The following is a 22,687-nucleotide window of genomic DNA, read 5'->3' on the forward strand; positions in this document are numbered from 1 at the left end:
CTTCCAGCATGACAATGACCCAAAACACACAGCCAAGGCAACTAAGGAGTGGTTCCATAAGAAGCATCTCAAGGTCCTGGAGTGGCCTAGCCAGTCTCCAGACCTGAACCCAATAGAAAATCTTTGGAGGGAGCTGAAAGTCTGTATTGCCCAGTGACAGCCCCGAAACCTGAAGGATCTGGAGAAGGTCTATATGGAGGAGTGGGACAAAATCCCTGCTGCAGTGTGTGCAAACCTGGTCAAGAACTACAGGAAACATATGATCTCTGTAATTGCAAACAAAGGTTTCTGTATCAAATATTAAGTTCGGCTTTTCTGATGTATCGAATACGTATGTAATGCAATAAAATGCAAATGAATTACTTAAAAATCATACAATGTAATTTTCTGTATTTTTGTTTTAGATTCCGTCACTCACAGTTGAAGAGTACCTATGATAAAAATGACAGACTTCTACATGCTTTGTAAGAGGGAAAACCTGCAAAATCGGCAGTGTATCAAATACTTGTTCTCCCCAGTGTATATGGCTCTCGAACTGTATGACAACAGCTCAATAGACTCTCTGTGTCACTGTATAGAGCACATAAATACCTGGATGAACCAAAACTGAGATTATTGTGTTTGGCAACAAAAATAAAAGAACAAGTATTAGTAAAGAGCTGGAGTCTCTGGCCCTTAAAACCAGGGATCAAGTGCGTAATCTTGTTGTTCAGATAGACTCAGACCTCACATTTAACGGTCCTATCAAAGCGGCCACCAAAACAGCATTCTTTGATCTTAAAAATATAGCCAGAATCAAAGGCCTGCTGTCCGAAAAAAACCAAGAGATGCTCATCCATGCTTTTATCTGTAGTAGGGTTGACTACTGTAATGGCCTCTTAACTGGACTGCCCAAAAAGACTGTAAAACAGCTGCAGCTCATTCAGAATGCTGCTGCTAGAATGTTAATCAGGACCCAGAGAACAAATCACATTGAATTGCTTCGATGTATGAATTGTGCAATATAAATAAACTTGCTTGCTATTGAAAACACCTAACAGCATATATTTAATTTCAAACATTGCTGGGGCGTCCAATCCATTTGAAGAATGCATCTCAATATATTTAAAGTAGAATAATGCTTAGCCTTGTTTTAAATTTTTCAGATTTAGCCTTTCCTTTATTTCTAACCATTGTTTAAAATAGTCATACCATGGATCACATACACTCAAAACTCAGAAACTAATTTGCAGTGAAAAGCACATCTGAAAACCATAAATCACAATTGTTCGCTATACTGTACTTAACATATATGTAACTTGGGTGCTCAAACAGTTCGGGGCATACGGTTTGAACATGTGACTTTTGTCTTTTCTAGATCCTCTGACTTTGCCTCCCCTAAGACATATCCAATTGTATACATGAATGGCTTGTATTGGAATATTCAGAATTGTCTGACGGACACACTGAACGAAAACTAGGCAAACCTAGTTCAGCCCATCGAGACGCAGGTGTACATGACTGTATTGATCCAGAGGGTGTTTGAAGAGCAGCTATCCATATTTTTATATTCTTTTTGCAAGCTAAATTAGTCCTGGCTTGAAAGAGAAAAATGGTGGAGGACAACATGGTTGATGCAGTTAACTTGGGCACGCACTTCATCCTACAACACAAGAATCAAATTGATTATCTTAACAGCATAGCATTTAAAAAATAACATAGCAAAACCAAGTTAGACCGCTTATCCTGTTTCTCCAAAGTTAACTACCTAACGTAGTAGCTGTGTACTTTTATGGACCGGGTCCAAAACGTCACCGACAACGAATAGCTAAGTAATTTCTACTTAGCTATGCAAATGAAACCGATGATGTCATTATGACGTTTTGTTGTTGTTGGGGAGAACAATGTTTGCATCATCAGCTTTTTTTCTGGCCAACTTTCCCAGTAAAAACATGACTTTGTATCAAGAGCTATAAGTATGTAAGGTGAGAACATTGTTTGCACTCATCAGCAAGTTTTTAGTAATATATCATTCTGGCCAGCAGTCCTAGCTACCTTGATGAAGGGAATGGGAGTTTTATCCCTTCTTTCTAGTCACAACCTAAGTACTGTACACTGCCTTTTCTGCAATGACAGGTGTGCAACACAACTGTCCGGGAATCATTACAAACAGACCCGCACATCCAGGAACTGTGGCTCGCAACACGCTCCCGCCCCTTTTTGGGGACAAACGACACTCACTATAGTAATTCCTGTAAAATAGCAGTACAAAACAACACTAATTAATAGAGAACCACCAGAATTAAATTAGTTTATAAATGGCCCAAAATATATGATGTCAAGTCATGTCCATTCAGCCTCCCAGCATCAAACTAGTGCAATAACCCTACTCTGTGGCCAGAGGTGTCCTACCCGGACATCCATTCTTACCTTATTGATTCTCCAGGTAAGCAAATTGCCAGTGAAATAGTTTACTTTTCATTCCTGCTCTACAAATTGTATGCAAGCTAGCAATAGCAATGAGATAACTGACCTAGCTAGCTACTTTTGCCCAGCCTGTGTTTATCACAGGTCAGTTTGCAGCTAATACATTGAATAGGTGACACTGACAGCATGAAAACAAAAGTAATAGGTGCCAAACGGAATGACAAGAGAGACAACCAACCAACTACATAGCAACTTATTCATCATAACAAGTATTATTAATTTAAGCCGGCCGGTTTGTTTTGTTTATGCTGCTGTAGTCAACGCGTGATGCGGAATTTGTTTTCCCCCACAACTGGACGTGGAGATGAGCGCGTACTCTGAATGACGTATTACCGGGCTAACGTATAAGTGCGGATGAATTACTGCGACATATACTTTATGATTTATAGTATAATGCATATGTGTAAAAAATGTATGTACACTTGAAGAAGTAAGGCAAGATAGTTCATAATGAGGTGCTGATTGTTCAAGATGCTTATTAAATAGTGTTTTTTAACACGTTCATTTTAAGTCGCAAGAAACCAGTGTTCCAAAGTAGCGGATTTAAGCTGTGCATTTCAAAGGCCTGCAAACAGGGCTGCATCTGTGGTGTACTTCTTGCAGAGTAAACAGGAAAGTGATATGTCAGTAACACAGGTGCTTGTCATAATAAGCACTTTCATTAGCTTTAGACTATTGATCATATGATGAGATCACAAAAAACTGTGGCATTTGATCTTGAGTGGCCAGCACAGAAACAGAGATAAGGGGTGGTATGGGGCATATAGATATATAATGACCATCTGACTCTAACACAAAATGTGATTTGTCTAAAAAAAAAGACTTTAGATGATACTTGTTTGGAAAGCTTCTAAGGAATGAATTAAACAACAAGCTATGTATTTCTTAAAGTTAGAGAACAGAAACTGGTGAACATAGAAAATGTTGCAACCTCGTGAAAACACATTTCCATTGCACCAAAGTAGAATAACCTGCCATCTATCAGCCTCGACAAGGAAAGGAAATAAATTGGAAAAGAGAACTAGAGTCTCAGAGATACTAGAGTCTCAGAGAATGAGAAAACAGGAAGAGAGAAGCTGAGAGCTACAGTACTGTAAAGTGTTGGGAGGAAGATTATTTCGTGTGGATGCATTCTCAAATGTTGCTAAAATTTACTACTTCAATATAGCATAATATACCTATTTGTTTATGTTTTTTTATGATACGCAAAGGACTTTAATTTATTCCAAGAATAAAATGAGTCAATACTAAGTACAATGTTTTAGATTTTATAAACTACTGACAACATTACTCCCAAATTCCAAATAAAAATATTGTCATTTAGAGTATTTATTTGTAGAAAATAACAACTGGTCAAAATAACCAAAAAAACTTTGTTTTCAGACCTCAAATAATGCGAAGAAAACAAATTCATATTCATTTTTTAACAACAAAATTATAATGTTTTAACTTAAATATCTGGTGGAATAAATAAATGTTTGGTGGAATAACCCTGGTTTTTAATCACAGCTTTCATGCGTCTTGGCATGCTCTCCACCAGTCTGTCAAATTGCTGTTTGGTGACTTCATTCCACTCCTGGCACAAAAATTCAAGTAGCTCGGCTTTGTTTGATGGCTTGTGACCATCCATCTTCCTCTTGATCAAATTCCAGAGGTTTTCAATGGAGTTCAGGTCTGGAGATTGGGCTGGCCATGACAGGGTCTTGATCTGGTGGTCCTCCATCCACACCTTGATTGACCTAACTGTGTGGCATGGAGAATTGAGTTGGGGAACATTGTCAGAGCAGAAGGAAGCATTTGCTTTTCCTAGATAACCTTGTACTTGGCTTGATTCATGTGTCATTCACAAAGACACATCTGCCCAATTCCAGCATTATTGAAGCACCCCCAGATCATCACCGATCCTCTACCAAATTTCACAGTGGGTCCGAGACACTTTGGCTTGTGGGCTTCTCCAGGTCTTCGTCTAACCATTAGACAACCAGGTGTTGGATAAAGAAAATGTGACACGACAGAGAAGATGACCGTACTCCATTTCTCTACGTTCCAATCCTTATGGTCTTTTGCAAACTTCAGCTTGGCATGACTTCAGCCCTGCCCCTAGGAGCCTGTTTTGAACCATCCTCACCGTGCACTTCACTCCAGCTGCTGTTTGCCATTCTTTTTGTAGGTCACTTAATGTCATCCTACGGTTGTTGAGTGACATTCAAATGAGTTGACGTCATCTCAGTCGTTTTCGCCCTCTGCCAGTAAAGCCAGACTTGAACCCTTCTTTTCCTCACTCAAAGCTTTTCTTTTCAACTCTTTTGTCATAGTGAATAGTTGTTTTTTTATTCAAATTACCTTTGAGGAAAAGCCACTGTTTTTGCCATACAGCTGGTTCTATTACAAGAGGATAGTGATGGCCATAGCAGTGGCTTTTCCTCGTTAAATTCAATTTGGTTCAGGTAATCACCTAATCAGTACTTCATTAAGTAAAATGAGGTGTGCCTGTGTTGGAATTTAACAGAATGGAATGGCTGCCATACACGTAGAGATGCTGATTTAAGAAAAATTAGGAGTGGTCTCTTAATTTTTTTCCAGAGCTATTTGTACCACTGGTAAAGAAAACGAGTAGCAGGCAAAATCTTGAGACCACTCCTAATTTTTCTTAATTTTAACCCTTCTGTTCCTCACTCAAAACCTTCCTTTTCAACTTTTTTGGAAAGGAAAGAAAAATGTGCATTTAATGCATATATATATTGAATATAAAGTGCATTCTGAAAGGACTGACCCCTTCACTTTTTCAGAAGAAATTACGTTACAACCTTAATCCGAAATTAAATGGATTTTTCCTTCATCAATCTACAGACAATAACCCATATTGATTAAGAAAAACAGGTGTTTAGTAACGTTTAGTAATTTTAGATAAAACGGAAATATCACATTTACATGAGTATTCCGACTCCTTCACTCCAGAGCTCCTTTGGCAGCGATTACAGCCTCAAGTCTTCTTGGGTATATGTTACCAGCTTGAGTATGACGTTTCAAACCTTTATTAGGGGAGTTTGTGTCATTGGTCAACTCAAAGCAGGCTGTCATGTACCTTTTATGTCTTCTGTCTGGCCACTCTATCATAACAGCCTGATTGGTGTGGTGCTGCAGAGATCTCCACACAGGAAATCTGTAGCTCTGTCAGAGTGACCATTTGGTTTTTGATCGCAGTGCTCTCCAAACCCTTCTTCCTGATGGCTCAGTTTGGCTAAGAAGCCAGCTCTAGGAAGAGTGTTAGTGGTTCCATACCGTTTCCATTTTTGTTTGATGCAGGCCACTGTGTTTTTCAGGATTTTTTGGTGCCCTTTCCCAGATCTTTGCCTATACACAGTCCTGTCTCAGAGCTCTGCAGACAATTCCTTCGACCTCATGACTTGGTTGACATGCACGTTTAAACAAAGGACCTAATATAGACAGGTGTGTGTCTTTCCAAACCATGTCCAATGAATTTACCACTGGTGGACTCCAATCAGGAAACATCTCAAGATAGATCAATGGAAATAGGATGCACTTGAGCCCAAGTGTCATTGCAAATGGTCTGAATTCCTCTGTAATCAAATATGTCTATTCTATATTGTTTAATACATTTCTAAAAACCTTTTTTTTTGCTTTGCCATTATGAGATATTATGTGTAGAATGAAGAGGAAAATAAAACTAAATTATAAAACCATTTTAGAATAAGTCTAAAATGTTACAGAATTTGGAAAAAGTAAAGGGGTCTGAATACTTTCACTGTATTATAAATTAGAACCTGGTGACATTATCTTGTACTAAACGGCTAGATAACCCAAATCATGTTTATAATGGCAAAAGCCCCTTGATTAAATTGTAACTTCTCGCAATGGTATTAATCAGAACAAGACATCTATTCCATGTAGCTGAGGTTTGTCTTCTCGTTGTCAGATAAATAAATATGTAATTCTGTTACATTACTTAAAACCATTCAGCGCTAGAGGTAGAATGATAATGGGAATGCAGATGATATGCATGACAGCCAGTCTTGTTATGATATGTTCTGGTAATTGCTTTTTCACCAACAGTAAGTCTCTCAGTGTGAATATAAAAGTCCTTATCACCTTCTTGGAGCTGAACAAAATTAACTGTAACCCTGCAATGGAAATGGACAGTATTATCAAAATAACTTTTTTAAATGAAGTCATAATGTTATTTCTGAGACTGGTTGTTAGGATGACTATACTAGTTTATTTTCAGACAGTAATACATGTGGTAATGATTAGTTTGGTACATGCTTGGGAATAATGAAAAACACTGATCCTTGGCCACTTACCACCCACAGGAAATCATGCAGCCATGGTGCTGGAATAAGGCTAAAAATAGTGTTTGGTATTACTTCCTTATGTTTTGTTATTAGGGATTTCAACTACAATCGTTCTTGTGCGTATTTCATGTGGAGTTACTGCACCATTGTGCACTAACTTGTATGGTAATATGAAAGCATCCAGCTGCAATGCAAGGAAACCAGCTGAGGTTATGTGATGTGCCAACAGAGTATCTCATTTTCACTTCTTATTGTCACACTGATCAAGAAAGAGAAGCTTTGTTAATCAGTTTTCTACGATGGGACATCTTACCTGATCCGAAGAGAATCTTGGCATGTCTCCTTCACTCATGTACAAAAGAAAATTGAGAGAAATCAATATTGTGTTTATAGTGGGAACTACTGTAGTTGACAGTCTTTGGTTGACAGTCCCAGGAAGACAGAAATGGCCAGACGATATCCACCCAGTACAGGCAGAGTTTTCAAAGGTATTTGGGAATGGAAATAATAGGCCACCTTGCACACTTCTTATCAGTTTTCAAACCTAATAGTTTTTATTTATATCATACAAGCATTTCTTGGTACAGTGTTGACAATTCTCTGCAGTGTTCTAATGACTCAGAAGTCTGTAAATGCCTTCTGATAACTTGCAGGCATTCATATTATTATTATTTTTTTATCAATATAATAACACATTCATCAAATTCAAAACAAAAAATCAAAACAAAAGTATGCAATTAAATTAGCAAAAACATACACTACATTTTTAATTTGTGTGAAAAAAGCAGAACTAAAGGTTACTCTTTCAAAAAATGTCAGTAGACCAAAACATTTACAAAGCAGTCACAAATTCATGATTATCACAATTGGACATATAACAATATAAAGGTGCTGATTTATGTTAAATTGCTCTGCTTTCTTATATATTTCACCAAATGATTCATACCAAACAAAGCAAATAATGTTCCTGATAAAATGTTACATTGAAAATAAGCAGGACTGTATATGGGATTGTGCACAGGATTGAATCATCAGTGACATCAAAATCCATGACAGTGTTGTCTATGCGGGATCTGGTCTGTTCATAGACTTTCGATCAGCAAGCAGAAAAAATATCCCAATAGAAATCCTGAGAAGTCAATACAATGGAGAACTACTAATGACGTGAATGTCCTGAACACAGACTTACAGTCACGTGATAAAGTAAGTACACCACCGGGAAGTTTTTTACATACAGTGGATATAAAAAGTCTACACACCCCTTTTTATATGTTAAAGAATGAGACAAAGATAAATCATGTCAGAAATGTTTCCACTTTTAATGTGACCTAAATTTGTGTACAATTCAATTGAAATCTTTGAGGGGGGAAAATGAAAAATAAAAACCTTACAATAACCTGAACTTCCTTCATGTCAGAACTTTTTCCACATTTGTAACACAAGGCACAATGTTGTAGATTAAGACTTTGAAGTATCCCAAAATACTTTAAAGTACAATTAACCTAACTAAATTCTCTACAACTCAACATGGCTAAAATAATATGAATTAGAGAGTTGCACCTTTCCTTATAATTTATCTGACTGGATACTGATTAAGCCATTCTCCATTTTTCTGGTGACATATTTACTGGCTGTAAGTAAACACTACTTCTAACTCTTCTGATGGGAAACAATGAGTTGAAGCTCTGTGAACAAAACATTTCAACATGAATTCTGAGTTCATTACTAACAATGGTATTAATCTAATCTTTTTAAGATACGTAATCCAGGTACGAGGACAAAGAAATGCATGTAATCATGCATTTGACTACCGTTGTTCTTGCTATTAATCATTTCAAACGCAGTTTAAAAAAAAGGCTTGCAAAATGAAAATCTATCTCAGAATGTTTAATGTTGACTCTTCCTGATTGAATCTGATTACATGAATATGGAGCTGCAGTGATTAGCACGTCTCTTGCGTGCCACTGGCCTCGAGTACATGATTTTATAATGAAGTCACCACAGCAGCCAGAAATAGATTAGAATTACAACCATTTCAATGCAATGACCAGAGAGGCCAAATGCTGTATGTTAGGGGCAGTTAGTGACTCAGTGGGTCATTCCATATTATCTGTCTCACGTCATGATCATGTTCTGTGTTCATTTGCTGGAAAATAATTAGATTATTTATTAAAACAGAATATACAATGAAGTCGTCGGGATTAAGTAGGATGCCAGTGGTTTCCGAGTGAACTTATTGTAAGGACGAAACACACAGAAAAAAATGTACATGCAGGCATGCTTGCACGCTTACACACACACACGCACACACACTACCACAGATCGTAAACACAGTGGACATGTGAGAGAGATACCAATGAAATCCCAAAGGAGTTCATTGTCTTTATTGGCTGCTGTCTAAATCTCAGTACTGGAATGCTCTCCAGTAATTTGTGCCCACCATCTGGGTCTCAGGGAGAGAGAGTGAGATAGATGGGTAGAGAGAGAGAGATGGGTAGAGTGAGAGCGATGGGTAGAGAGAGAGAGCTGTGGAGAGGGAGGAGAGACGGATAGAGAGACCGTTGAAGTACTGCTGGGAGATTCAGCGCTGCCGGGGTCGTTCCGGTGGCAATCATCGCCAATGGTGTCACAGGACACTGGAACACTGCAGAGCCCATAACACTGAGAATGGAGTCCTCCACCCTGCTCCTACCAGAAGTGGTGGAACACTGCAGAGCCCATAACACTGAGAATGGAGTCCTCCACCCTGCTCCTACCAGAAGTGGTGGAACACTGCAGAGCCCATAACACTGAGAATGGAGTCCTCCACCCTGCTCCTACCAGAAGTGGTGGAACACTGCAGAGCCCATAACACTGAGAATGGAGTCCTCCACCCTGCTCCTACCAGAAGTGGTATAAGAATAGTGTTACTGGAAATGGTGTCACACATTAGGTGTCGACATATCGGTGAAGGGTTTTGGCATAAAACAAAATGTAACGTTCCATCAATGTTAGGATCTACTGCAACTGTCAGTGTAGATTGCTCACAAATTCCGTGAGGTTGCCTTTTGTAATTACACGGCAGCCAAAGAAGAGCGTTAGATATGATAAAAGCCATTACTTTTTAAAACTTTCAACCATCTCGCCATCATTAAACATAAACACACACAAGCCCTCCTTGATTTCCTTTGAGAGCTAAATAAACGATATGGTACACTTCTGGCTGGAGGCAGGTGTAATACATTAGAGGACATGGTACAGGAAACTGGTAATTCATGTGTTCAACAATCCTTCTTAAATGACTGAAGGGATATAATGGCCTCAGAGGAGTGTCATTGTTCAGTCAGAGAGACATCACTACTTAACACTGCTCATACAAAATCCTTCTGAGTCTAGAACTTGGTCTATGTTTTAATGATAACATTAGTTGCAATTCACTTCAAAATGTTGTTGCTTTCAAATTCCTTGTACATTGTTTGTGATTTTGGCCTATTTAATAATCTCTCCGTTATCCTGCTCTCCTGGGCCAGTTTGGGGAGCTGGCAACATTTGGCCCCTGCCCCTAGTTTAGCATTTAGCCTCTGTAAACATGTTTTGTTCTGGGAAACAAACACAGAATTGGTACAGTACTTGTATTTTATCAGTCTCCTAGTGAACTCCAATCCCTCCATTTGAAATGCTTGAATTGCAACATACACTCACTTAAAGGATTATTAGGAACACCTGTTCAATTTCTCATTAATGCAACTATATAATCAACCAATCACATGGCAGTTGCTTCAATGCATTTAGGGGTGTGGTCCTGGTCAAGACAATCTCCTGAACTTCAAACTGAATGTCAGAATGGGAAAGAAAGGTGATTTAAGCAATTTTGAGCGTGGCATGGTTGTTGGTGCCAGACGGGCCGGTCTGAGTATTTCCCACCGGGTACCACTCATCTCCACTACAAATAGGAAAAAGAGGCTACAATTTGCACGAGCTCACCAAAATTGGACAGTTGAAGACTGGAAGAATGTTGCCTGGTCTGATGAGTCTCAATTTCTGTTGAGACATTCAGATGGTAGAGAAAGAATTTGGCGTAAACAGAATGAGAACATGGATCCATCATGCCTTGTTACCACTGTGCAGGCTGGTGGTGGTTGTGTAATGGTGTGGGGGATGTTTTCTTGGAACACTTTAGGCCCCTTAGTGCCAATTGGGCATCGTTTAAATGCCACGGCCTACCTGAGCATTGTTTCTGACCATGTCCATCTCTTTATGACCACCATGTACCCATCCTCTGATGGCTACTTCCAGCAGGATAATGCACCATGTCACAAAGCTCGAATCATTTCAAATGGGTTTCTTGAACATGACAATGAGTTCACTGTACTGAAATGGCCCCCACAGTCACCAGATCTCAACCCAATAAAGCATCTTTGGGATGTGGTGGAACGGGAGCTTTGTGCCCTGGATGTGCATCCCGCAAATCTCCATCAACTGCAAGATGCTATCCTATCAATATGGGCCAACATTTCTAAAGAATGCTTTCAGCACCTTGTTGAATCAATGCCACGTAGAATTAAGGCAGTTCTGAAGGCGAAAGGGGGTCAAACACAGTATTAGTATGGTGTTCCTAATAATCCTTTAGGTGAGTGTACATAAATAAATTAAATGTTGTCTTTCCTTGTGAGAAATGCTCTGATTATACACAGTCAGATTTAATTGTGTCTAAACAATTTATTTACACTCGTAAATAAAAAAAGAAAACCAAAACATTGGTTTTCTTTTGTTTGTCGCTGTTTGAAAACCCTTTTTGGTGGTTTCAAGAAGTCATTTTGAGTTCCATGTAGTTCTTAGGCACTACCTTTAGCCCAAAATAATGAGAGGTTCTACTAGCTAAATTAGCTTTTAATAATACATTATTCATTCCATTACAGACAATATATAATAGGCCCTTCCTATAATATACCTAAATAGCACAAGGGTGTCAGAAAACCCCTGGTTTACAAGCTACACCAGCCCTGTTAGTCACATTATACTGGCTTGTAAAGTGATGTAGAATTCAAAGTGATGGTATGATTTATACAGGATCTTCAACACTGCCTTTAGTTTTAAATCTCTACTGATTTGACCATGTGACCAATGTTGATGTCAACGACAGGTTTTGGAACTGATGGTTCCAGAAATGTGCCTTTCCGACCCCAGGCGAAAGTAACAGATACTGTATTCTTCATGACCTTTGACTAGTGGCTTAGGTTGTTCTGGCGGAAGACCTGGAGAAAGTGATTCCTCAGTCTTTCGGGGTACAACATTGATTCTCCCTTTGGACTTTTCATAAATCGTTTTGTTAGAAAAACATGGCTTCTTGTAAAGTATTCAGTAAGCATATTGTTATTTTTTATTTGTAAGTTAGGTTGCTTTTTTAAACAGGTTTCATGCATACAGGTTTTAAAGTATATTACTACAACTTTGAAGTAACAAACACATGATCAATGACTTTCAAAGCTTTGTTCGATTACATGCTTTATCGAAATAAATTGCAACGTGCTGGTTACAAACACCGTACAAGTAGACTGAAAGCTAGAACAAGTTACGGTTAGCTTTGAACGCCTTAGTATGAACAGTGCAGAGAAGTTACGTTTCTTTAACAGAATACATACATATTTTCTATGAGTTAATTTGACCAGAAAAAACCCTTAATTCAAAGCATAAACCTTTAACACCTTTGACTGAATGCATTAGGTAATTATTGCATTTAAAAATAATCATTTACACCTTTGATGTGAAAGCACATGCAAAACAATAACAACTTTTTTGGAACATTCAACTTTGTTCTTGTTCATTTGACTTTCCGAACTAACACATGCAGTAGCTATTCTGAGCTTCAGAAAACTAAATGAGGCTTATAGCATACTGACAACCACCTGTTATTATCATTCCTCAAATCTCACATTTGCATGCAAAGAGTAAAGTAACAATGAAGAAAGCTATGTACGGACCATTTGTTTCCTGGTACCTAATTCCTGAGCTGCTGACTACTTTTCCTCTCCACTTCTCTTCAGTTCTAAATATAGGAGACGTGGAATGACGACCTGCTAGGTGCTGCTGCCCATTTCCCATCAGCCTTCCTGGCATTTAGTATGATCATGGCAACAGCAGACAGGCAGGCAGAGATACAGTCAGATACGGAGGCAGGCAGGGAGGTGATGAAACAGGCAGCCAGTCAAGCAGGCAGACCGGGAGGCGAGCAGGAAGGCGAGCAGGAAGCAAGGTAAGAGAGACAGGTTGGGACTGCAGTAGAGTTTTGTTGCGGTGCTGAGGCCCTCTGTTTAATTAGGCCTGCTGAGCTGGGCCTGTTTATTTCCCCCGTGCCGCTTCACTGATCTCCACTGAGCGGGGGAGAAAGAGGAAGGGGGAGGGGACAGAGAGAGAAGAAAAGAAGGTGGTGAAAGAGAGGAAGATAGATGGGAGAGAGAAAAGAGAGAGAAAGCATCAATATGCTGAAGCCGTGGGCTTTGGTGAGCATACCCACAGTCATAGCAGATACAGTACATACACATTAAGCCTGCATTTATTAGTAGGATACAAGCAGATACAGCACCACAATCAGAAATTGCATGCACACATGTTTAAGCACAGCTATACACACGTACACACACTAATTCCCATGTATTCCTATGACAAAGTTAGTGTCACAAATATATTATTCTGTTCACATGCAGAATAAAATTTGACAGAATCACTAGCATCTGAGGACTCTCACCTGGTGATGCTGTGTTTGGCCTTAGTTGACATTATTTAATTATTATAATTTTACTAATGATTAGGGAAATGTGCTGTCCCTGCTACTTTGATCTGTCCCTGTGTAGACCCAATCCCTGACATGAGATTCCTGGCACCAGGGAATCCAAGTATCCAAGTAACTTACTACCTGAATGTGTGAACAAATCTAGACTTTAGTTTGCTGTTGCTTAGGAAGAAATAAAACATGAATGTAATAAAATGGTCATGTTTTTTTTTTTTTACAATAAAAAAATTGGAAGTAAAAAAAGATTGCCTCCTTTGAGCAGGAAGATGCAATATCACATGCTAGAGAAACAAGGTTAAGACACTTGAGCAACAGGCCCACAGCTTTGAGGCTAACCATATTGGTGCCATTTGCAATAAACTTTTCAGGCGACAGGCGTGCTCCAAGACATTTTCGATCATATAAGTCCATTCAAACTGGCCTACATTTTTATGTCATTTATACAATGATAAATGATGCAGGCATTAAGTATGTTATTTGATGTCAGTTAACATGCAGTGAGTTCACCTCTCACTTAAACAATATTGGACAATTCCCAGTGAACCATGAGTACCATGGAAGGAATAGATAATATCGAACTACAGTGCACATAGCATAGTTGAATTGATTCAGGGTGTATGGCAATTACTCAGGGCCTCAATTCCAAGTTAAAAAAAATCCATGAAGGCACAGATGACTTTAAGGATGGCCCAACTGTCACCCATCTTTTTGACAATGAAAGCAATTCAGACTCAGATTTTCAAGAAACTGAAGGCAAACTAAGTCATATCAACTTAACTTTTGGTAATATCCGTAGTTGGGGACTAACTGATTACAAAAGTAACTCTGATTTGTTACATTACCAACTCAAATATTGTAATCGGATTACAGATACTTTTGGAAAAAATATTACAGATACAGATTACTTTTGGATTACTTCAATTGAAAATGAATAGTTGCGCAAAATAATTATGACACGTTGATTGTTAGATTTTTTTAATATGTTTTAAAAACATAGTTATTTTAACCAAAATAACAGTTGCGCGCCTAAATTGGGTGTGATTATCATGCGTGCAAAGGTGGGCGCGCATAACCAGATTAGTGATCGAGGAAGCACTAGTTTTATTGGTAAAAACAGTGTATCTACGATAATATAAACTATTTGTCAAACGCACTCAACACAGCCAGGAAGAGTTTCGAAGATTATGGCAACTATTTGTTTTATAGCTGTATGGCGCTACCTTCAAGATAAAACATTATAAGTAATTTATCACGACTTTTGAGGAGAAAATGTGTTGGGGAGCACTTTGCCAAAGGATGATGATTTGCATTTGACGCAGCCACCTCAACTCCCAGGTAGGCCATGTGATCCTGCTTTTGCTTTGCATCTCAGAAAATTGTGGTTATATGGCTGCTGACCGCATTGAATTTAAGCTAAGTTATTTCTTTCATTTGCGTTTTGAAAATCCATCGTTGGTGGCCCTAGTAATCACAAGTTAAGTTCACGCGGGTAAAATGTATTTGTGTGTGGGTGTTCAAGATTGCAAACGTGCATTCGCGTGCCTGATGCTTTTGCAACGTTTTCACAAAGTTTGTGGTTGTGGAGCAAAACATCAGACTACTGCAGATTTAGTGTACGCAAGTATATGCAAATTCCGTTTTTGCCCAGCTATGTAGTCTGTAACATTGATTGATCCCGCAAAATGTGTTCATTTGGTTATAGGCTATAACTATTTGTTTTCATAATGCCTCTAAATATTAAAGTCATCTAAAAGTAATTCAAAATTATCAGATTACGTTACTGAGTTTGAGCAATCAAAAAGTTAAGATACTGATTACTAATGTGGACAGGTAACTTTAACGGATTACATTTAAAAAGTAACCTACCCAACCCTGTTAATAGCCTCTAAACAGGGCACAATACAACCTTCTGTAAAGCAAAAAAATATTCTGGAAAAGAAACCTAGAGATAAAACATTACACAGGGGTTGTTACATGTTCCATAAAATTGGTATTTTGGACAGGATACACTTGTGCATATTTTTTTGCATCTATGTCCAAGAACAAGACATTAAACAGTGTATCCACGGCAATAAAAACAAGGCACCTAGTGAAAATGTCTTGAGATTTGGAGAGGGGCCCAGGCATTTCAGGCAATTCTTACAAGGCCATGGTCAATCTAATGTCTGTCACAGAATAAATACTCTAGTAACAGAACAGTTCATCTAGCATCAATGTGTTGGGACCTTGGGATAGTCAATCCACTTTTCTTTTTGCGAGTTAAACTAGGCATGAGGGATGAAATGTTTCAAACTAAGAGAGAGCTTGTCTGTCCCTGATATTATCATGCTTCTCTCCAGAAAACGAATCAGACAGGCGGAGCTAAAAAAGCTCAGGAAATTCTTTGTAAAACCCCATGTCTGTGAATCAGTCTTTGTTTTTTTAAACAAATAAAAATGCTTTAACTGATAAAGTGGCTATATGCAGACAGTGTTAATTTCCCTCTATCGTACATTCAAATATGCAGTTACTAAAACCTGGCATAGCTTTTCTATTGTTTCTTAATGTCTATGAATTCCCACTCCATCTCTTAGGTTAACCAGGTCCGTCCTGTGAGTCAGTAATATTGCTGCATTTTATATATAGAAACCATTTTATCTCCTTACATCATGTTTTATCAACACTTGTTTATATAGCACACACATTTCTGGTTAATCAGAACCACTCACAGTTTCAGGTCCAAACAGGTATTATATGGTTAGGGTTTATATCCAATGCATTTCACTACAGCAAACACAGACTACTTTATCTGGTTCAAATAAAAAGTTTCATATAATTATTACACAATGCAAAATACATAGTATGAGATTTACCCGAATGTTGTTTGTGGGAAGTACACTCTATTAGGTGTAATTGTGAAAATAATGTACGTTTCTACATGCCAATATGATCAGTAGAGAAACCACAATGTCTTTGTTCTCTAAGTTGCACATATGACAATGTTTAATTTAAGAATTAAAAAAGATTATGGGCATCATCTTTTTTTATATATTCTTTTTAAAAACACCTCTATTCGTTTTGTCTCCTTTGGTTGGTTAAAACAAGTTTAAATATAAACCGGTCAGATAGTAAGTTATAAATGGAATGCAATTCCTTTGTTGTCTTTCTTTCCCCTGTGTCCTGTCTGTTAATGGAAAGTGGTTGTAAGGCCTGTTTCTCTTTGAGGCTTCCCAGGTTTTGGCCCTGAGTAGGTCTCTAGGTTTATGCTTTGTCTTGTAACACTAAGCCTAAAATGTCTAGATTGTCAGTATGCTGTTGTGTGATGCCTTGTATTTTGAACCCATATAATCAATAATTTGAACAATTTAATAAATCATTGTTCAGTGTGAAGTAAATATATTCAAAAATAAAAGGAATTGGTTTGGTTTGTTCTTAACCATATGGGTATGTGTTAACACATCATACCAATATCAAAAGACCTCAGAAGGCCCTTCCAAGATTATTATTATACAAATTGAGAGAATTCCTGACCCTTAGCAATTTAAACCACATTCAGGCAAATATGACCAAAAGATGCTCATAGAAGTCTCTTAGAACCCCAGGGGGAAATCAAGGGATCCGTCTTGTCATAATCAATGTCAAAGGAGACCACACAAACTTGGCTTACAGAGGAGGTCGGGAAGGAAGAAGCCTCTGCTCTCAAAAATAATATCATTGCACGACAGACGTTTGCCAGGCAACACCTGGGTAAAGACCAAAATGTCTGGAACAAAGCGCACTGGACAGATGAGTCAAAGGTGGAGTTGTTATGGAATAGCAGAGTCAAAGCCCAGATATCCATTCTTTTGAAATGCTGTTTTGGGGGAAAATGTTTCCTTAGTTGATTTCATAAAAAAGGGGGCAACGCAAGCTATTGAAGCTACTGTTTCCTTTGTCAAGGCTTGGTGACAATGACCAGGGGTCCAACATAGGGAGAAGTAATTTGACACAGGTCTGCCTGGGTTGGAAGTGTGGGAGGTCGGACAGGGCTGCCTGGTCATGTCACTCCCTAATGACTCCTTTTGGTAAGGAAGTGCACCTGCAATCTAAATTGTGGTTGTAAAGCTGGGGAATGGTTTACCTTCATGCAATGGAATACCAGGTGCAAAACCAGAATGCCTTTGCAAGACATGCTTGTAGAAGACCATTTTCGACCATTCTGTACTTACTGTGGGGTTACTGTGACAAGGCAAGGCCATAATGGGGGATTGCATATGTAAAATTTGATTAAACATGTAAATATAAACATATTATGTTACATCTTTCTTCATATTCACAACACCATCCATTTGCTGTGTCTGTGTGTTAAGTTTTGCCATTGTTCATGGATACAGTATGGCTCTTCACCTCTAATGAGAACACAACACTCCTACTGAAAGGGAAACAACAGTCACATCTGAAATCTCCCTCCATCTGAGACCAACTTGCAAACAAATAATTGCTTTAAGATACATAATAAGTGTGACAATAGATTAGATAATTATAAGAGACAGAGCGGTTCCACCTTTTCCCCAAAACAACGTCTAGACTTGGTGACATCGCTTTTTAAGAGCAGTGTGTTTTTGGAGCTTGGACATTTGAATTGAGTGAACATGTTGTCGTTGTTCCCTTTAAGAGATATTCTCTATGAATGCATTATTAATCGAGAACTCAAACGGGTGCCCACAAACAGAGATGAATGCCACCGAACCCACCACATCGATCATAGTTTGGCGAAGAGCTACAATCTCCACTCTACCAGCACAGAAGCATGTGGGAATCAGTATTAATAAATGCAAATTATTGCTGTGTTCTGCTCATGTAAAACTACACGGCTGCAGTTCCTGTAATGTCTTGCCTCGTGTTTCCCAGAGGACACTGTGGAGATTCATGTGGAGAATCTCATTTCACAATGGAAAAAAGTGTGCATGTAGTGTGCTGCTTTACACACACTACAACACTGAAATACATATGCGCTTAAAAACACACACACACACACACAATTGTGCTTGCACAGACACACAGAGCTAAAAGTGCAAAAAACTGAGTGCAAGCTAGACTGGATATAGGATGGTAGCCTTGTCTCTACCATGCAGTAATCAATCAAAGAAATGCAACAGCGCCGATAAAACTTTAGTGTTGAGGCTGCGAGGCAAGGGTTTATTTCAATCCCTTCAGGGCAAATATCCCATTGTCTTCTATTACATTTAAACATTAGCAGTTTAATTTCAACCAGGGTCCTGTAAACTGGAAGATAATTGTTGTTTATTTCTGCTGGTACTCTTATGCGGCAGAGTAGAGGGAGAAGCATCAGGTCAGCATTACACTAGAGTACAATACACTTCAGTGGAACAGAGAGACAGAGATGGATGAAGGACCAAGCTACTCTCACAGCACAGCTCATAACACAGCTCCTCCCTATGTGCAATCTAAGCTGCCTGTCACAAGAAAATGTAGTCAAAAGACCATGGACAAAAGATATCTGAACAATCTGCCACAATAGCACCCATGTCATATTTTCTTCATACATTTGTAAGAGGGCTGAAAGGGCAGGGGGGGGGGGGGGTGTCTGAAACATGTACAGTTACCTTAAGGCCTGTCATACCGACAGAGAGATTGTGCTTGTTGGCACCACACCAAACTGTGAAAGTGAGAGTTGGGCAGAAAAACACATGTTAAGTGTCAGAGTTTCCACAAACACAGACATGCACACAGACATTCATAATCTCACATACGCACTCACTGAAAAGTAGGCATGTACTGTCAGCCTTGAGTCATTGTTCTCTTCCATGTTAAGAGACATTCTCATTTGTTCATGAGGTAAATAACCCCTTAGCTGGTCTCATACAGACCCCTTACCTGGTCTTGTACAGAGAGAAGCACCTCAGAACAATGTTGGCTGTGTCAATCTCTTTTGTATTCAAACAACAGACTTGAAAGATGTTAGCCTTGTTAAAATTCTCCAATCCAAAAGGTGGCAGTACTACAGAGCCCTGGAGGTGACATTCAATTAGATTTTTTTTTTTTTTAAACGTGCTCTAGTTTTTTAAAATGTGCTCTCCTTTTACTAAAGAAAACAAAAGCACATTTAAAAAAAACTATAGCACATTTAAAAAAATGAGAGCTAGTTTTTTGAAAAATGTATAATAATTCAATGTCACCTCCAGGGCTCCCAGAGGGGAGGAATGTTATAAGAATTCCGGGAACGCTTCAAAATCGGACTGGGGTTTGGGAGTTTTAAGGCTAATGGAAGTGAAAAAATATATCCTTCGTTGTAAGTTTTCTGAAAATCATAATGCATATCTTAAAGTTGAACCACAGTCTTTAAGGAGAATGTAAATTTGTAAACTTTTTGTTCCTCACCCTGAAAGTTATCTAGGGTCCAATAGGAACTGTAATCCATGGTTCCGGTTTTTTTTTTATCCCTGGAGTTGTCTTACCACTGTGATGTATGATGTAATCATATTCTGTTAAAGATTTGGCCTTGTTTGCAGTCTTGTTCAATAAGAAACCAGCAGCTGGTTTTGGGGTCTCTGTCCTACCCACAAGGTCATCCAAGTGTTATAGTTCCTCCTTGGATTGGGTACAGTATGTACTCATGGCCCTGGTGGATTTAGGGAGGTGTCATACATGCCGATCTTCTCAAAGGGCACTTTAAAAAGCTGAGCTGGGGGTTGCTGTCAGGGCGCCACCTGCTGGCAGACCAGACACTGTGGCCAGATTTGTGGACCCAGGCTCAGAGGGGTGACCACTCCTCTTCTGGCTGTGCCGGGTGAGATATTAAGAGTCCAATTAGAATAATAAATACATTTCTCTGGGCTAAATCCAGCGTCTATTTGATTCTGGACTAGGTCAAAAGTATGACCAGGTGGACAAGAACAGGGACAGCAACGGGCCCCCCAAACCAGGTACTCCGTAGGTGTGGACCAGGACCTCATCTTCTCCTAAAATGTAAAACTGGAGGAGACTGAGAAAAGTTAGAAGTGCATTCCTCATATCCCCCAGCACAATAATATGGCAGCGTAACACCTTGGAACTGAGACGGGGGGTCCGGCGACACTGTGGCCCTACCCGGGGGAGGCCCTGGACAGGGCCCAACAGGCAGGAAATCAATCCACCCACATTGCCAGGCATCAACCAAAGGGACACCCACCAACCGCAACCCCCCTGAATGAGGGCCGAGTATTGCCAGCAGCGTACAGCCTAAATTGAAGCCTAATATTCATTAATTTGTCTGGATAACCAGGGAGAATAGCATTGCAGTAATCGAAGATGAAAAGAAGCAACTCTTGAGACATATGTTATATGTTCTTCAAAGGAGAGGTCAGGGTCAAGGGTAATGCCAAGGTTTTTTACAGTTTTTGGGGACATGACCATGCAGCCGTCGAGGTTCACAGTGAGATCTGCTAACAACGCTATTTGTTTCTTTGGTCCTAAAACAAGCATTTCTGTTTTATTTGAGTTTAAGAGCAAGAAATTCTCTGTCATCCACATCCTAATATTTGAAACGCATGCTTCCAAAGTAGCTAATTTAGGGGCTTCTCCATGCTTCATTGAAATATATAACTGTGTGTCATCAGCGTAACAGTGAAAGTTTACATTGTGATTTGGGATTACATCGCCCAGAGGGAGCATATATAGTGAGAACAATAATGGGCCCAGAACCGAGCCTTGAGGAACACCAAAGCATACATTTGACTTGTCAGAGGATATGCCATCCACACTAACAAACTGATATCTTTCAGATAAATTAGACCTAAACCAGGCTAGAACATGTCCACGTAGCCCAATATGGGTTTCCAGTCTCTCTAAGAGAAGGGAGTGATCAATAGTGTAAAAAACAAAACTAAGATCAAGAAGCAACAGGACGGATGCGGAACCTTTGTCTGAGGCCATTGGAAGGTCATTTGTTACCTTCACGAGTGCAGTCTCAGTACTATGATGGGATCTGAAACCGGACTGGAGTATTTCATAAATGTTATTTGTCTTTAGGAAGGCATTCAGTTGTTGGGAAACACATTTTTCTAAGATTTTTGAGAGGAACGGGAGGTTCGATATTGGCCTATAATTGTTTAATATGTCGGGATCCAGATTAGATATGTCAGGATCCAGATTAGAAATGTAGAGGCTAAATTTCCGCTATTTTTAGTGAGTTTGGTACACATCCGGAGGAAAGGGTGCAATTTATTATGTTCAGCATTGGCTGACCTAGCACAGGAAATAGCTCCTTAAGTAATTTTGTTGGAATCGGGTCTAGCTGAGAGTTTGTGGGTTTAGAACTCATTACAAATTTAGTAAATGTGTTGAGCGATACGGTATCAAAAAATTCAAGTGTCCCCATTGACACCTGGCCAGGGAGGTGCATTAAACATTAAACCATAATGCCCAAATTCAAAATTTCCAAACTTTTTGGAGCTTTAATCTGTGCTACCTGACTTCTGACTGTGGTCTTTTGAAGGACAACGATATATCAGGTTCCCCAGTTCCATCGTCCTCATTAAAATAAAGTTATGGTGCTCCACCAGGGGGTACAGTTGTCGTTACAGAGACATAATTTTTATATATAACTTTGCTTATCTGTAGTATGCTAGACAATTAAACATGCACTTTATGTTTCGTTTTTTTTTTTTAATGAAATTATATAAATATTTCCATTTAAACATATGTTGCATATATATTTTGCATGCTGTGGCTTCATGTGTCTCCTTCAATCTGTGTGACTCTAAGCTTTTTGTAGAAAAAAAGAAACACAATCCTGTAGAGATTGTGCACTGTGACTTATTTTAAATAAATACATCCCTTTAACACTTTTAGTCTCTGTCCTCTCAGGAACAGTGTCCTTGGTTCTGCTAAACAGTTGACACACGTTTCATAATCAATACAAAGGAGAGCTAAGTACAGTTGTTGCAAACATTCTTGAACACTCAGTAAAATCCAGAAGAATTGGCATTCATTTGTTCATGTATTCTTACTATTGTAGTAGTAGTAGAAATGTAGGTTTAATCACAAGAGCAATAAACAGCATTCACTGTCTCCAAATTGGGTTTGATGAGAACACGCAATTGCTGACTAGCTGCGTGACAGTTGATTAAATGGAATCCGGTCAAGCAATCAGTTTTATCTTTATTAAGAGTTGAGTCAG

At 38.9% G+C, this 22,687-nt stretch overlaps 1 long non-coding RNA gene across 1 annotated transcript; it reads right to left on the minus strand.

Annotated features, from left to right (window-relative positions):
* Positions 1-12,910: 12,910 nt before the first annotated feature.
* LOC109615197 lies at positions 12,911-19,490 on the minus strand. Its single transcript, XR_002196188.3, has 3 exons — positions 19,405-19,490; positions 19,134-19,186; positions 12,911-13,129 (listed from the first exon to the last, which is right to left on the minus strand). It is a non-coding gene; the product is annotated as an uncharacterized LOC109615197 (long non-coding RNA).
* Positions 19,491-22,687: the final 3,197 nt, after the last annotated feature.

This window comes from Esox lucius, chromosome 3 (assembly GCF_011004845.1).
Source record: "Esox lucius isolate fEsoLuc1 chromosome 3, fEsoLuc1.pri, whole genome shotgun sequence".
Classification (NCBI taxonomy): Eukaryota; Metazoa; Chordata; class Actinopteri; order Esociformes; family Esocidae; genus Esox; species Esox lucius.